Source organism: Cardiocondyla obscurior, linkage group LG11 (assembly GCF_019399895.1).
Source record: "Cardiocondyla obscurior isolate alpha-2009 linkage group LG11, Cobs3.1, whole genome shotgun sequence".
Classification (NCBI taxonomy): domain Eukaryota; kingdom Metazoa; phylum Arthropoda; class Insecta; order Hymenoptera; family Formicidae; genus Cardiocondyla; species Cardiocondyla obscurior.
The window spans coordinates 7,183,549-7,201,119 of NC_091874.1; positions in this window are offsets into that span (position 1 = coordinate 7,183,549).

Below are 17,571 nucleotides of genomic sequence, written 5' to 3' on the forward strand. Positions count from 1 at the left end.
CTCTAACGACGGACTATGTACAACGGTGGTCCGTTGTCCAGCCACCGTTGCCAATAAAGTGGTGGCGGAGAAAAAGATCAGGGTCGGCTGGACCCTGGCTCGTGTGGAGATGCTCAGGGAGCGTCCCCTGCAGTGTTTCAAGTGCCTGCAGGGAGGCCATGTCAGAAATAGATGCCCCGTATCGGAAGACAGGTCCAATTGCTGTTTCCAATGCGGGGCTTCGGATCACTTAGTGGCCAATTGTACGGCCGTGGTCCCGAACTGTCCGGTATGCAAAAAGGCGGGCCGTAGCTCGGGCCACAAGACGGGAGGTCCCGCCTGTAAAGCAAGGCCCAGAATGAAGAGAAGGGGCAAGGCAAGTGCCCCACCACCACCACCTTCCTCCCTCCCTACGGTTTCTTTACCGGTTCCAGTGGTGATTGTGAAGCAGATGATGGAAGTGGAGAGCGAGGTTCTTCCACAGAGGAAACCTCGCACCCGTTTGGATACGGCCAAACAGGCCGCGTGTGGAGACAGCCGGGAGGAGGCTGATACGGCCCAGCCTTCGCCGTAATATTACAGGCGAATCTCAACCACGCCCGGCAGGCACAGGATCTCTTCGTGCACACTCTTGCCGAGAGTGGTTGCGGAATTAGTATTGCCGCGGAGCCATACTTCATCCCCCCCATCCCTGCTGGGCTGGGGACCTTTCCGGCTCCGCGGCCGTCACGTGGACGGTCCATACCCGCCCGTGTGCCCCTGTTACATCGGGCAACGGGTGGGTATGTGTGAAATGGGGGGACGCCTTCATCATTGGCGTTTATTTATCCCCAGCTCTTAGCCTCGCGGAGGTTGAAGACAGACTAAATAGGCTGGGAACTTGTATTCAGGCCTACTTCCCCCATCCTATCCTCTTAGCCGGGAACTTCAATGCGAAGTCCCCAGATTGGGATTGCCCGCAATGGGACCGCCGTGGGGTGTTGCTGGCGGATTGGGCTGCAGCTCTCGGTCTCCTTATCGTCAACCAAGGAGCCGAGAGCACTTGCGTCGCGTGGAGGGGCGAATCCACGATTGATTTAACGTGGATTTCCCCCTCTGCGCGCACGCGTGTTCATGACTGGCAGGTGTTGACGGGCTGCGAGACATTGAGCGATCATTTATATATCACAATGATCATGTCCGCAGCCTCGTCCCGCCAACTTGCCCCCCTGTCATCTGGGGGCAGGCCGCGGAGGGCAAGGTGTGCCTTTGGCCACCTCAACAGGGACATGCTCTCCGCGGCCCTGGAGGCCCAAACCTGGACCAGTGATATCCCAGCGGTAAATGTGCTGGAGGATGTGGAGTGGCTCCGTGGCGCACTTGAAAGTGCGTGTAACACATCCATGCCACGGGCCACTCCCCGCCCATCATCAGGGGCATATTGGTGGACGGAGGACATAGCTACACTGCGGCGATCCTCCGTCCAGGCTAGACGGGCGTTCCAGCGAGCCCGGCGTAGAAGTGGTGCAGCCCCAGAAGACATTTCTGCGGCATACGAGGAGTTCGGCAATGCTCGCCGACTCCTAAGGGCTGCAATCCGCCGTGCAAAGGAGAATGCATGGCAGAAGCTGTTGGACACAGTTGAGGGGGACCCCAGGGGCCGGCTTTACAAGATTGTAACCGACCGTCTACGCCCCAGGGCTCCTCGAACGGTAGAGTCCCTCGATCCCATCCTCGTTGGGCAAGTAGTGGATGTCCTCTTCCCTCCCGATAACGGTAGCAGAGCACAGTTGGTGTCTACCCCAACTGGTACTCCAGCCATAGGCTGGGACGACGCCAGACATCAAGTTGGCGGAGAAGAATTGGCCAATGCGGCCAAAAAGATCAGGCCTCGTAAGGCACCCGGGCCAGATAACGTACCCGGGGTTGTCCTCTCCTTATCTTTAGATTTGTTGGCTCCCCGGGTATGTCGGATATACACCCGACTCCTTAGGGAAGGGGTATTTCCTTCGGTTTGGAAGCAGGCCAGTCTGGTCTTGCTTCCAAAAGAGGGCAAGCCAGCTGGCCTGCCTTTCTCTTATAGGCCTATTTGCCTCCTGGACGAGGTCGGCAAACTCTTTGAGAGGATCATCGCCGGCTGCTTCGTCCAGGAGATGCGACGGGGAGAAAGGGAGCTTCATCAAGCTCAGTTTGGGTTCCGCGAGGGGCGTTCGACCTTAGACGCCATAGCATCTGTCCGCTCTCTCGCGGACGCCACAGTTAGTGAGGGGGGGGGGTGTTGGTAGCCGTGTCATTGGACATAGCCAACGCTTTCAACACCCTCCCCTGGCAGAAGATAGAAGAGGCCCTCCTTTCCTTTTCCTTTCCTCCCTACCTTTGTCGCGTGGTGAGTAGTTACCTGTCAGACAGGTGGTTGAACTATACTGACCGTAACGGTCAGTTTGTTACGAGACGTGTTGAACGCGGGGTTCCACAGGGGTCGGTCTTGGGCCCCTTACTGTGGAACCTCGCGTATAAAAGAGTCCTTGAAGTGGTTCTTCCCCCGGGCTGCAGTGTTGCGTGTTACGCAGATGACACGCTTGTGCTAGCCCGGGGGATTGATTGGAGCGAGGCGCGCTCTCTGGCCGGTGTCGCCATACACACCGTAGTGGCGAAAATTAAAAGTTTGGGCCTCAAGGTGGCGGCCCAGAAAACTGAGGCCACTTATTTTTATGGGGCTTCTGTTGGCCGCCCCCCTTCAACCACAGTCGTGGTTAGCGGTTCTTCCGTTCAGGTGGGTCCGAGTATTTGATATCTCGGTCTCACTCTGGACGGAAGATGGAGATTTGGCGAGCATTTCGCCAGGGTAGCCCCCAAGATGAGCCGAGCTGCGGCTACATTGGGCAGGCTTATGCCCAACCTGGGGGGCCCCCTGTTAGGTGTGCGTAGGCTTTATGCGGCAGCCGTCCGCTCCATAGCCCTTTATGGGGCAGCTATATGGGCGGACGACCTGCCGCTCAATAAAAAAGCCCTCTCAGCCGTTCAACAAGCTGAGAGAAGGCTTGCAGTGCGGGTTGCCCGCCTGTATCGCACGACAGCCGCTAATGCGGCGGCAATTATGGCGGGCATCCCGCCAATAGAGTTCGAGGCAAAGTCCTGCGCCGAAAGATATCGGCGCAGGACTGCCATCATGCAGCGGCAGGGTTTTAAACCCACGGCCGCGCAGTCGGAGAGATTGCGCCGCGACACAAGGCGCAAAGTGTTGGAGTTATGGGGGCGTCAGATTACTACTGCGCCCCCCAACACCCCAGGAAAAAGGGTGATCGACGCCGTCTGCCCATGCTTCGAAGATTGGGTGGGCGGTGTAGTAGATAGGGGCGGTTTGCCATATAGGGCGGCGCAGGTGGTCACCGGACATGGTGTCTTCGGTGACTACCTGTGCCGCATTGGTAAGGAGCGCACTCCCGTCTGTTGGGAGTGCGGGAATGACCAGGACTCGGCGGACCACACTCTCGCCGAGTGCCCGGCTTTTATAGATGAGCGGCGCGACTTAGTCGCGGCCGTAAGTTTAGATCTCCCTTCCGGCGGTAGTCAAAACCGTCGTGGAGGGAGAGAGGCCAAAGCAGGCCTTTGTCTCCTTCTGCGAGAAAGTCATCTCGCAGAAGGAGACTAATGAGAGGGTTCGACGGGGGGAGATTGCCCCGTCGGTCACCCAACAGGGGAGTAGGACTCCCCAGGTGCCCCGAGGAGACACCCGTCGAGGGACAGCGGCGCATTTGCGCCGAGCATAGAGTGGAGGAGAAATGGTCCTTTTTAGGGCCGAACTTAATCGGCCCCTTTAGGGGCCCATCATCAATTAGCCCTTTTCAGGGCTAAGGGCGTTGTATAGTGCCGGCGTCTTAGGGGGATGGGGACCCAATAGCTCCCGTAAGGGTGAGGGTTCTCGCTCTCTTGGGGCGCCGGACATGTACTCTGGTGTGGAGGGGGCGGCATCACAGGTGGTTGGGAACCACCTGCAGCCCCCTCACCCACTTGTGGGCGTTGGCGAGAAGGCGGTGGCCCCTTCTCGTCAAGATACAGGATGGTGGCCAGGCCAAGTCCAATGGCCGGGCGCCGGGGGGCCTCCTTAGCCTTTAAGGAGAAGCCCCCGGCCAGGCAGTGACCCTTTAACACCTGGGGGTCTTTGGCGATGAGTGGGAAGTGCGGAGTTTGCACTGTGATCACAGTTCCCGTGCCTCCCGCTTATCATTGCCTGCGCTAGGCCGCCCGTGTGGTTTTAGTGGGTATTAGGCAGCACGTTTGCATAAGACCTGAGTCCCACATAACCCCCGGAGTTCCCAACCGGGGGTATCCGTAAAAGGATTTCCACACGTTAAAAAAAAAAAAAAAAGGTTAGGTTAAGTTAGGTTAGGTCACGGCCAGGGGTCGGCGGGGGGAGAGTGCCGTCCCGGCTCTCCCCTTGTCGTCATCGTACGACGGGCTACCGGCTGTTTGCTCCGCAGGGGCAGCCGGCGAAAATGCCTCTGCGATGAACGGAGATGAAGACCGATCCAATCAGGAGGATTGAGGCCACTACCCTTCTTCGGAGGGAGAAACGGCTAAGAGGGCTGCTCCATTAACAGATACGGACGGAGAGTACATGAAGTTCCCGCAAATAATAAAAATGGGGATTGTCAAAAAAGCCAAGGACAAAAAGAAGGCGGGCCCTAGAAGTAGGACGCAAGTTGGCCAAACAACAAAAGGAAACTTAAGGACACCAGTGATTTCCATCAGCAAATTGAGGCCACATGTGAATTCTCTTCCACCACCAGCACAAACGAAACCTGGGGCGACGACGGCGACAGAAGATGATGCCAGAAGCGGACCACAACAAACATCTGTGGACGAGAATGAAAACACGGACATTATAAGTGTTTCCTCTGATGCTTCGGATGCTTTTATTCGAACCACTGCATTTGGAGCTGCTAAAAGATCGAGGAAAAGTAATAGTCGCGAAAGCAGCTCAAAGTCTCGTCGAGTTATGTCGCAGGCGGATCTCTCTCCTTTTTCCTCAGAAGAAAACTTTCTCGATAGAGAACTGTTTAAAGAGAAGAAAAAGAGAAAACGGGGACGTCCTATTGTAACCGGAAAGTACGTGGAAATACTTGCCATTAAGGCAAAAGAAAAAAAATTACAATCTCTAAAAGATGAGATTAAAATTATGAGAGAGATTGCAGAAAGCGGGTATGATCCATCTGAATACAAAGGCAAACGTCGAACTCTAATGGCCGAAAGGATAGAACAAGAAGCCATCGGTCTACCAGCACAGGCCATGGCGGCTGAAATACTACAAACGGCCAAAAAGATGGAGGAGGTTGCCGTAAAGACACAAAATTTAAAAGATGGCTTTGTCCGCATCCTTAGAGAGGCTGCCTTAAAGATAGAGATTAACACAGATGCTCTATCTAAAAAAGTGTTACCGCAAGCAAATTGTTATATCCCGAGCCCTTAGCAACAGAGGCTCGGAAATAACGCCGGAATGTCGCACGCGCGCGACCGTTTAGCTTGATCGGCAGAATACCGCCGATCAAGGTAACCCGGCATTTCCAGCCGGGACGCGAAGTCCGAGGACAGTCGCGGTTGCCACCCGCGATTCCGCTGATTGCTATGATTTTTGGCATAGCAACAGTAGGAGATATATAGGGGCAGCCGCGGCCGGACGGGCAGTCGCTAACAAGTATCTCGCGTGGAATGTATAATCGAATAATAAGTGCTAGTGTAACTCTGTAACGGTGCACCCGGCGATGCACCGTTCCGGCCACAACAACGGCCGGCCGCCGGACACAACACCGTCCGGCGGGGACCCGGGGCGCGGTGCGCCCCAAACTTTATAAAATTGTACACGCCGGCACAGTACGGCAACGCGTAGCCGTTCCGCGGCTAAGTCCATCCGCGGACTTAGCCGAGCGTCTCCAAGCGCCGCCGAACCGCGCCGTCGACGTCGAGGCCCGTCGTTTCCGAGCGCGCCGCATCCCGGGGCCTCGGCGCCACGCGTCGGAACACGTCACGCACCCCGCTGAGCCCCGGCAACCCTGCGCCGTCACTTTTTACATATAAAAAGTCGACGCCAGGACTCAGCGGGACCGTCCTGATCCGTTCGCTCTCGAGCGAACATCCGTCCTAGAGCACGAACCACGGGGTGAAGCGAACTTCGTCTCGGCCAGGAGATCCTGGCGCTCAGCATCCTCTCCGTACGATTCTAACCGAACGCACGACTAGCTCGTGGGGTGGAGCGAACTCCGCCTCCTTCGAGGACTCTCGATCCTAGATCTGCGCTCCGGAAAGGCTCGGACGAAATTAAAGATCCTGTCGCACCGTCGTGATCCACGGGGTGGAGAGATCTCCGCCTCGGCCAAGGACTCTTGGCTAAACGACACCTGGCAAGGTGCATCTTGACCGCGCGCATCGCGTCCCCCGCGATCCACCAACGCATCGGTAAAATTCGACCACCGCACGAAATACATTGTATCGCGATCCATCGCACGACGGGCCCCGCCCGTCACGCGGCCCGCACCCCGCATCCTGTCGGTCCGCCCGGCAGGATCGATCGCGACACCGACGATCCGCGGCGTAACCGCGCCCACTCTTCCGCGCCCGCGGCCCGCGTACCGCCGGTCCTTCCGTCAAGACCGATCCCGAAATTATCGATACGCGCCGAACGATCTCGCGCCACCCACCGCGCCTCACGTGGTGCATCCGCGACCATCCGCGAATATCCGTGTAGCGCACGCGTTTTATCGATCCGCGATCGAAGGGCCGACGCGCCCACCGGCATATTATATCCGCCCGCCGTATACATATTCATTGTTATCTTCATTGTACATATATCTATCGATCGGCGTCGCTTGACTAAGCGAGCGTCGTTGTTAAAAAATAAATTCTAATTTGTTACTTAATCCAGTCTCGGTACATTCTCGACCTTAATCTCGAATCCTGTAATCCGACGAGCGTCCCGGGCTCGCTGGCCCGTTATTCGAGGACCACGCGGACAGGTCGTTTCATGGCGCCCGAACAGGGACCCTGGGGTCACTAGTTAACGCACCGGAATGCCCCGAGGCTGGATTTACCGACTGTCAAAAAGCGAACTTGCGACCGAACTCGAGGAACTACGGATAGACGCGACAGGCACAATCGACGAATTAAGGCACCGTCTTAGTCAGTACGTTAAAAACCATCCGGACGAATATTTTACACCGCGACCAGGACCGTCCCAGGCCACGATGACTACACCCTTAATTGAGGTGACTCAGGCCACCCCCGAGGCAATTTCCCCGCCCGTTGTAGCCGCCCCTACGCCGGTCATACACACGCGAACCGAACCGCCTACGGAAGATCTCACAAAAATCATGGGGCAAATTAGAAAATGGGGATGTCAGTTCGACGGGAAAGACCCGGCGGGATTCCTGGAACGCGTGGCCGAACTGACCGAAGTTTACGGATTCCGAGGCCGGCATTTATTACGCGGATTACCCGAGCTTTTGCGTGGGGAGGCATTGGAGTGGTTCCGAAACCACCGCGACGAGTGGCGTACCTGGGTGGAATTTCGCGACGCATTCCAAGAACAATTCTTGCCGTATCGATACCGCGCCCAATTAAGACGCGAAATAGACGCGCGAACGCAAAAGTCCGGCGAGCCGTATCGGAAGTTCGCCACAGAAATAACCACCCTGATGCGACGTGCAGGGGGTTATACCGAGGAAATGAAACTCGAAATTCTGCTGGAAAATATGGACCCTCGGCTACGGCCCTTCATTAGTAGCGAGCATGTTCGGACCGCCGCCGAACTCGCCCGCCGGACCGCGGAAATCGAAAAGAGCCTCGACCGGCAACCGCGTCCCGCCGCCCCGCGTGCCGCCGCCGCGACCAACACCGCGTACGATCGAGCCGAGTGTTGCTGGAGGTGTAAGCAACGCGGGCACACTCGGTTCGATTGTAAAAGAATATCGAAGAAATTTTGCTCCCAATGCGGGAAGGACGGGATTTTAACGCGAGATTGCCACCCGGCGGGAAACGGCAATCGGACCGAGGAATCGGCGGACGCGCCTCGGTCCCCGCAATAAGATACCTGCCGCGACCGCACCTGACCGTTACAATACACGGACGACCGTATGAAGCGCTTCTGGACACCGGCTCGGAAGCATCCTACGTAAACGTCGACACGGCCGAAACCTTACGTCGAGCCGGTGCCCGAAGCCGAGATATCTCCGGTCGGGTGCAGCTCGCGGACGGGTCGGCGGTCGACGTAATCGAGGCGATCCGGGGAAAAATACATATCGCGGACCAAAGCTTCGACCACGAATTCCAGGTAATCCCGACCTTGGATAGCGCCGTTCTCCTCGGGGTAGACATATGGCATCGCGCCGGATTTGCCATCCCGCCTCTAACCCCGCGATCTAACGAGCAATTAACGTCGCGACGCCTCCACTGCGGGGGGGCCAGACTGGACGACGAGAGGGATACCGACCGAACGAAACCATTAACCAAAGCAGAACGGCTGCAATCATTTCTCGAAAGCGAACTCGCGAAATTTCAAGACGTACGCGGCCCGACGCAAAAGATCGAACACCGTTTAAAGGTCCTGACCGATACACCGATTAAGCAACGGTACCGCCCGCGTAATCCGGCAATGCAGGCTATTATCGACGAGGAGGTAGAGAAAATGCTGGCCGAGGGGGTAATCGAACCGTCGGAAAGCGGGTGGAGTTCCCCGATCGTGTTGGTCAAAAAGCGAGACGGAAAACATCGATTTTGCATCGATTTCCGACGAGTGAACGAAGTCACCGCTCGCGACGCGTATCCGCTGCCACAAATCAACGCGACGTTAGACAAATTACGGGGGGCAAAATATCTCTCGACCCTCGACTTAAAAAACGGATACTGGCAGGTACCTCTCGCCGCCGAGAGCCGTCCGGTCACCGCATTTACCGTCCCCGGACGAGGGCTCATGCAGTTTCGCGTAATGCCGTTCGGGCTACATTCCGCGCCGGCCACGTTCCAACGATTACTCGATACCATCCTCGGACCCGCACTCGAACCATCCGTTTTCGTTTATCTCGACGATATCGTTATATGTAGCCCCGATTTCGAAAGTCACTTGACCACCTTGGCCGAGGTATTTCGCCGACTACGCGACGCGCGCCTTCGCCTCAATGCCGACAAATGCAGATTTTGCACGGAAAGTATTAAATACCTAGGGCATATAATTGACCGCCACGGAATACGGACCGATCCGGAAAAGACCGCCGCGGTGACCGACTGGCCCGTGCCCCAGAACGTGCGACAGGTACGTCGTTTTCTGGGCGTCGCGTCGTGGTATCGACGGTTCATACGCGATTTCGCGACCGTAGCCGCTCCCCTCACCGCGTTGACTCGTAAACAGACCAAGTGGACGTGGAGAAGCGAGGAACACACAGCGTTCGAACAACTAAAAACCATACTGACATCCGCGCCGGTTCTTGCCTGTCCAGATTTTACGCGCAAATTCGTACTGCAAACCGACGCGAGTACCGCCGGCCTCGGCGCCGTTCTCACGCAGCATTTCCCAGAGGGGGAACGCGTCGTGGCATACGCCAGCCGGACGTTAAATCACGCCGAACGCAATTATAGCGCCACCGAGCTCGAATGCCTGGCCGTCATATGGGGGATTAGAAAGATGCGCGGCTATCTCGAGGGGTACGAATTTCTTGTGGTGACCGACCATCAGTCACTAAAGTGGCTGCAGAAACTCGAATCGCCAACCGGGCGGCTAGGACGCTGGGCATTCGAACTGCAGCAGTATCAGTTCGAGATCCGGTACCGGAAGGGGGCATTGAACCGTGTAGCCGACGCACTCTCGCGACAGACGCATGTGGGGAGCACGACGCGACCAAAATGCCCATGGTACGAAACCCTGTGGCAGAAAGTCCGGGAACGACCGCACGAAACACCCGATGTACGGATCGAAAACGGGCGCCTATACAAACACGTGTTGCATAAGCTAGACTTCAAAGACGCGCCGGCCGCCCAACAGTGGAAGGAATGCGTGCCGTCCGACAATCGTCCGAATATCATGAAAAGATACCACGACGAGCCGACCGCGGGACATCTCGGCATCGCAAAAACGATCGCCCGCATCGCGCCGTATTTCTACTGGCCCGGTATGTTTCGCGATATCGCGCGATACATTCATAAGTGCCCCGAATGCTTGAGGCACAAAGTCGAACAAGCCAAACCGCCCGGGACACTCCACAGTACCGAGATTACGCGCCCCGGCCAGCAAATCGCGATCGATCTCATAGGACCGTTACCCCGATCCTCTAAGGGACACATTTGGCTACTTAATATGCAAGACCGCTTTACGAAGTGGGTCGAGCTCCGAGCATTACGCCGCGCGACCGCGGACGTAATTAAGCAGCATCTCCGCGAAGCCATTATTTTACGACACGGATGTCCGGAAGAGATCTTATCCGATAACGGCACGCAGTTCAAAGCCGAAAAAGTTACCGCGATGTTACGCGAGCTAGGGATCCGGCATAAATTCACGCCCGCCTACGCACCGCAGTGTAACCCAGTCGAACGCGCTAACCGAACTATCAAAACCATGATCTCGCAATACGTGAAGAAAAAGCACCGAGCCTGGGACGAGTACCTCCCCGAAATTCAATTCGCGTTCAATACCGCGACCAGCGAAGCGACCGGCTATACACCTGCGTTCCTCGAGCACGGCCGCGAACTCCGTCGGCCCGAAGAGCCGCCCGGCGAAAATATCGCACCGTCCGCGCGTAAGAGACAACTCGACGAGGCCTTCGAATTAGCGCGCATTCATCTTGCCCGGGCATTTCAACGGCAGGAACATCACTACAACCTGCGACGACGAGAGTGGAGACCCGTCATCGGAGACACCGTGTGGAAACGCGATCACCCCCTCTCGAATAAAGCCGCGGCCTTCAACGCCAAGCTCGCGCCAAAATTCATCGGCCCGCTCGAGATCCGCCGAATTATCTCGCCGGTGATCGTCGATCTCCGGAGCGAACGCGGAAAATGGTATCGGCACGTTCACGTGAAGGATCTAAAAATCGAAACAACCGAACCGCTAACCGACGACCGCCTGACGTAAACATCGCGATCTGTCAACAAAACACGCAAAGTTGGCAAAACGAGATGAGATCGCACGCCGGGACCGACATTCGATCACGAACCCGCGATGGAGCGAGATATTCTCCGCGAGATAAACGAGATCTTAAACGAAGGCTACGACCCGGCGGAACCGGCCATAAGTCCGACCTGGATGACGGCGTTCCGAGGATCCACGTCCCAACCGGACCCCGCCGAGCCGACATCGACGACGACCACCGTCAGCCGACCAAGTCGAACAACCGTTCCGCGAGTCGGGACACTGATCCAGCGATCCGATGTGCAGAATGCACAGAAGCGGGCCTGGCTGCTGACACCACCGCCGCCGCCTCCGCCGCCGCCGAAGAAATTGGTCAGCACGCCTGCCCCACCCCGTCCGACACTGGAGCCGCTACGGGTGATGGGGCCCATACCGCCGCCGCCGATTCCGGTCGAAGTGGAGCCAGGAGTCATACTGGACATCCCACACTTCGCCGTCCACGTCGCCCGCCAGTACAAACCGCGGCTGGGCAATCGCCGGTGGCATTTAAGATTCGATGCTGCCGGGCGACTCAGATCGTGCAAGGAGAAGTCGCAGAGGAAGGCGTAAAAGTGCCTCAAATGCAGGCACCATTCTGCGAGGGGGGGTGATGTAACGGTGCACCCGGCGATGCACCGTTCCGGCCACAACAACGGCCGGCCGCCGGACACAACACCGTCCGGCGGGGACCCGGGGCGCGGTGCGCCCCAAACTTTATAAAATTGTACACGCCGGCACAGTACGGCAACGCGTAGCCGTTCCGCGGCTAAGTCCATCCGCGGACTTAGCCGAGCGTCTCCAAGCGCCGCCGAACCGCGCCGTCGACGTCGAGGCCCGTCGTTTCCGAGCGCGCCGCATCCCGGGGCCTCGGCGCCACGCGTCGGAACACGTCACGCACCCCGCTGAGCCCCGGCAACCCTGCGCCGTCACTTTTTACATATAAAAAGTCGACGCCAGGACTCAGCGGGACCGTCCTGATCCGTTCGCTCTCGAGCGAACATCCGTCCTAGAGCACGAACCACGGGGTGAAGCGAACTTCGTCTCGGCCAGGAGATCCTGGCGCTCAGCATCCTCTCCGTACGATTCTAACCGAACGCACGACTAGCTCGTGGGGTGGAGCGAACTCCGCCTCCTTCGAGGACTCTCGATCCTAGATCTGCGCTCCGGAAAGGCTCGGACGAAATTAAAGATCCTGTCGCACCGTCGTGATCCACGGGGTGGAGAGATCTCCGCCTCGGCCAAGGACTCTTGGCTAAACGACACCTGGCAAGGTGCATCTTGACCGCGCGCATCGCGTCCCCCGCGATCCACCAACGCATCGGTAAAATTCGACCACCGCACGAAATACATTGTATCGCGATCCATCGCACGACGGGCCCCGCCCGTCACGCGGCCCGCACCCCGCATCCTGTCGGTCCGCCCGGCAGGATCGATCGCGACACCGACGATCCGCGGCGTAACCGCGCCCACTCTTCCGCGCCCGCGGCCCGCGTACCGCCGGTCCTTCCGTCAAGACCGATCCCGAAATTATCGATACGCGCCGAACGATCTCGCGCCACCCACCGCGCCTCACGTGGTGCATCCGCGACCATCCGCGAATATCCGTGTAGCGCACGCGTTTTATCGATCCGCGATCGAAGGGCCGACGCGCCCACCGGCATATTATATCCGCCCGCCGTATACATATTCATTGTTATCTTCATTGTACATATATCTATCGATCGGCGTCGCTTGACTAAGCGAGCGTCGTTGTTAAAAAATAAATTCTAATTTGTTACTTAATCCAGTCTCGGTACATTCTCGACCTTAATCTCGAATCCTGTAATCCGACGAGCGTCCCGGGCTCGCTGGCCCGTTATTCGAGGACCACGCGGACAGGTCGTTTCAACTCTGTAAAAAGGAAGAAGGAAATAAAAGAAGTTAATCAATTTAACAAGAAGGCGATTTTATTTCAAAAGACTACAGTTCTCTCCGGAGAACGAATCCCACGGCACCCTTGCGGTGCAACACTGGTGGCAACGGTGGGATTGGCCCCCCGGAGTCTATTCGCCCTCGTGTAGTCGCCCTTCCTCCTATTGGGCGTCCGACTGATAGTGCGGGACCTCTGCAACAAACAAATAAAAAATTTGTGAAAATTTATTTTATGAATGAGAAGATAGAAGAAGACCATAAGCAAGGGAGAGCCGGACGTGAAACCTGAGCATCCCCTGACCAGCGTAACTACGAGCAGCAGCCACGTAGATAAGCAGCCACGCAGATAAGCAGCCACGCAGATAAGCAGCCACGCAGATAAGCAGCCACGCAGATAAGCAGCCAAGCAGACCGAATACGAGATAGAGAAGCGTACGAGCAGCCAAGCTGAGAACATCGCGACTCATCAGCTATCAAGCAGCATGCTGTTACCAGCGCTATTGTAAGTTAGTTATATATATATACATATAAGGCGAAAAAGCGAATAAGATTATATGTACCGCGGCGAATTCTTACTACACTGTCACACGTCGCGCCTATCGTGGTTGAACGGCATTACCGAGCCCGAAGACCTACAACCTATCTTTAAAAGAATTCCGTGCAGGCTAACGAATCGAACGCGAAGTTTTATCCGCGAAATAACGGTAAACGACAAAATCTTGGACCGCGATAGCGCGATATACAAATTTACGAACGGAATCTCCCTCCCTGTACCCATGTATTCGGGTAACGCGAATTTCGTGAATTACCGAAAAGCTGAAGAACCCGGTAATCAAAGTCGCCGATCGTCAATAAGATCGTTAGTGAGCGAAATATTTGCACCCGAAGACCAGCGATTTGTATTCATGATGACCGATAACGGCGAAAGGAACGAGCCCTCGCTTACAGGCGGGGAAGGCGCGAGAGCGCGAACCTCACACGGCGAAAACTCTATCAGCAACACGGAACCCGGTGCTAACACAAATACAACACAACCGCAGTGTCGACACTCCTCACCGATCTCGCGACCAGGCGGCACGACGCGCGACGACGCGATGCTCACGATACTCGACGCGATATCACTTACCGCAACGAGAGTAGAAAGATTAGAGAACGAATACCTCGCGCAAAGATACGGCAGCAGGCTCAACAGGACGGCGGACTCTTTGCAGCACCCCGTGCCACCCCCGAGACGGCCCCAAAGAGATGTACGACATTCTCTCAACAACCCGCGGCAATACTTAACGCTGCAAAACGCAATCGGATTTATACCCTCATTTGACGGGAGCGAAAACAACGTAAAAAAGTTCGTTAAGGCATGCGAATATGCAGTGCGAAAAGTAGACCCGGAAGATGTGGATGAGTTATTGGCGGCTATACTCTACACAAAACTCACGGGACGAGCACTCTCGCGATTTGAATCAAAACAAATCCTAAACTTCGCGCAATTCATACGCGAAATCGAAGAAGGCTACGTGCAGCGACGAGATACAGCACACCTCCAGCTGGAATTCAACCAGCTACGTCAGCGCACGGGAGAAAGCGCGCAAACATACGGAACCCGAGCCGACACGTTAGTAACCGAGCTATATGACGCGTTGAGCGAAGACTCCAACTACTCGGCGGACGAGAAACGCGGGATATGGAACTCGCTCCAGAAACAGGTATTGAACAATTATCAGACGGGTCTGCTGCCGCATCTACAGACAATCGTCCGGTCGCGGAACTACAGGACGTTACAAGAAGCGGTAGCAGGAGCTGCAGCGGAAGAAAGACAGCGTAACGCACCCGTACGCACATACAACGAGCGAGCGTACATCGAGCGAAACTTCCCGCGCACCCCGGCAAACCGCCCCCCCGTGCCAACATGCTATAGATGCGGGAGGCAGGGGCACCCGGGATTTCTGTGCCGCACCGACAGATACGCGCCCAGGTACGGCCTGCCCAAAGCCGAAAATATACCGCGCGTTAGTACTACGGACAAATTTTGCAATTACTGCAACAAGCCATATCATACGCGCGAAGAATGCCGTAAGTTAAAAAGGGACAGCGAGACACCGCAAGGAGCACGACGCGATAACCGAGCTCCCCCGCGAACACCCCGACGTACGACCACGGTGCATTCAACCTTACCGAAGGAGAGAGCGAGAGCGCCAACGAGACAACCGACACACGACGACACGCGCGGAGATAACGGAGCACGTTACGAGACACGGCCCGCGCGAGATTATCAGGTGTCACACATCTCGGACGACAACAAGAATCGTCACTTGGATCTAGTCACCCTGCCCGTAGTACAAGCCACGAGCGGGAAAATGACGTTCTTGTTGGACACCGGTGCAGCTATCACCCTCGTTAAGGTGGGGAAGCTGAAGGGCGATACACCGATTTACACTGAATCGATGGCCCTAACTGGCGTGACTGGACATAAGGCGCAAACAATAGGGACAACGCGCGTGTTAATTTACTTGCGAAACAGCACGATCTCGCACATTATGCACGTAGTGCCCGACGAATTTCCCATTGCGTACGACGGGATACTCGGGATGGATTTTCTTAAAGCGCAACGCACCGTATACGACGTCGAGAACGGACTTCTGATAATTAATCGCGCCGCGATCCCGTTACAACCATACGTACGCACGACGCTACCACCGAGAAGCGAAACGATAATACAAGCCGTCACCGACAGCAACCAAATCGGAATAATATATGCCGATGAACTTAAGCCCGGCGTGTTTATAAGCAATTGTCTAGTTGCCCCTGAAAATAATACTTGTGCCATAAGCATATTAAACACACGAGACACAGCCGTGCCATTCCTTACACCCGCAGTACACATAGAAGCGGAGCCACAATTGTGCACGGTCAGCGCGCTCGCGTTACAAGATAAGTCAAATATAGCCGCAGTGCAGCAGCGAAGAGAACACGATAAGAAGCAGCTTAGAATCGAACACTTGAATAAAGAGGAAAAAAGTGAATTGACAAAAATATGCGAAAGCTTTTGCGACATTTTCCAGTTGCAAGGCGACCCGCTTTCCTTTACTGACTCTGTCGCGCACGAAATTGTCACGGAAAAGGAAAGTAGGCCAATTAGCTGCCGCCCTTACCGACTGCCCGAGAAACACAAGGTAGAAGTAAAGGAGCAGGTAAAGAAGATGCTCGACGAAGGAATTATAAAAACCAGCGCAAGCCAATGGAACGCACCCATACTAGTTGTCCCCAAAAAAGCCGACGCATCCGGAAAATCGAAACTAAGAATAGTCGTCGATTTTAGAAAACTATACGATATTACAATAGGCGATTCTTTCCCTATTCCAAATATGACCGATATACTCGATCAACTCGGGCACGCGAAGTACTTTACGACCCTGGATTTGGCATTAAAATATCACCAAATCCAGATGAAGGAAGAGCATAAACAGAAAACCGCGTTTTCTACACCCGAAGGACATTATGAATTTAACAGGATGCCTTTCGGACTTAAAAATGCACCGGCAACATTTCAGCGCATGATGAACTCGGTCTTATCGGGCCTACACGGTATCAAGTGTCTCGTGTATCTAGACGATATAGTCATCTACGGATCAACCTTGCCCGGCTTTATCATTGTATGCCAGGAGCATTTTCAGGCGCGGGCGCAGGAGCGCATATTGGTGGGGTGTAGAGACATATACGAACCGCGTATATATGAGCGGTGCTGCACTCCGAGAACGCCGCCACTGCTTCCCTCACATCAAGATGACTTTCGACTGCAATGGGTCGAAAGTCTCCAGTACGACCTGGATTTCCGGATCCGGGTGTCGTCCGCGGGGCGGGTCGTGTGGACCCTGAACAATAGTGAGTAACATTCAATTACTTCTTTTCCGCTTGTTCTGTAGATCAGTGTCAACCATATTTCAGGTTCACCCTGTGGTTTCGAGTTATAAAATATAAATAATGTTTCACAGTAATGAGATTAAATTTATTTTATTAGGTATTTATAGAGATGGTGATTAACATATCACACTGATAATTCGCGAATGTTGTAGCGTGCTTTTTGAATTTAATGCGTTTAGGCGAACCTTTGTATATTTATATGTATATTTATCATAGTAAATGCCGGGACAAAATCCTCATCGAAATACGAATTACAAAAACGCCGTGATATTCTCACAAATTGACTTGCAATAATTTTATGGAACGCACTCGCGTATATGTCTAGGGAACAATGTTCCTAGTCGCGATATTTAATAGTGACTTTTTTTGCAAAAAAATTGTTTAAACAATTAAAATGATTTTTTAACTTTTAAACAAAGTATCGGTAACCCCGAGTAGATAGTAACAATTGTTACTTGATAATTTGTGTTTTTGTAAAAGATATGAATTTGTTAATTAAGGATCTTTTACGAAAACGCTCGTTTTGATACCCGCTTTCTCCCGGAAAGCCTTCCCGTCACACCACGCGTTGGCCCCGCCTCCCCCCCACTACGCGACAGTAGTCGCGCGGAGCTTGCCCCCACTTTCTCTCCCTA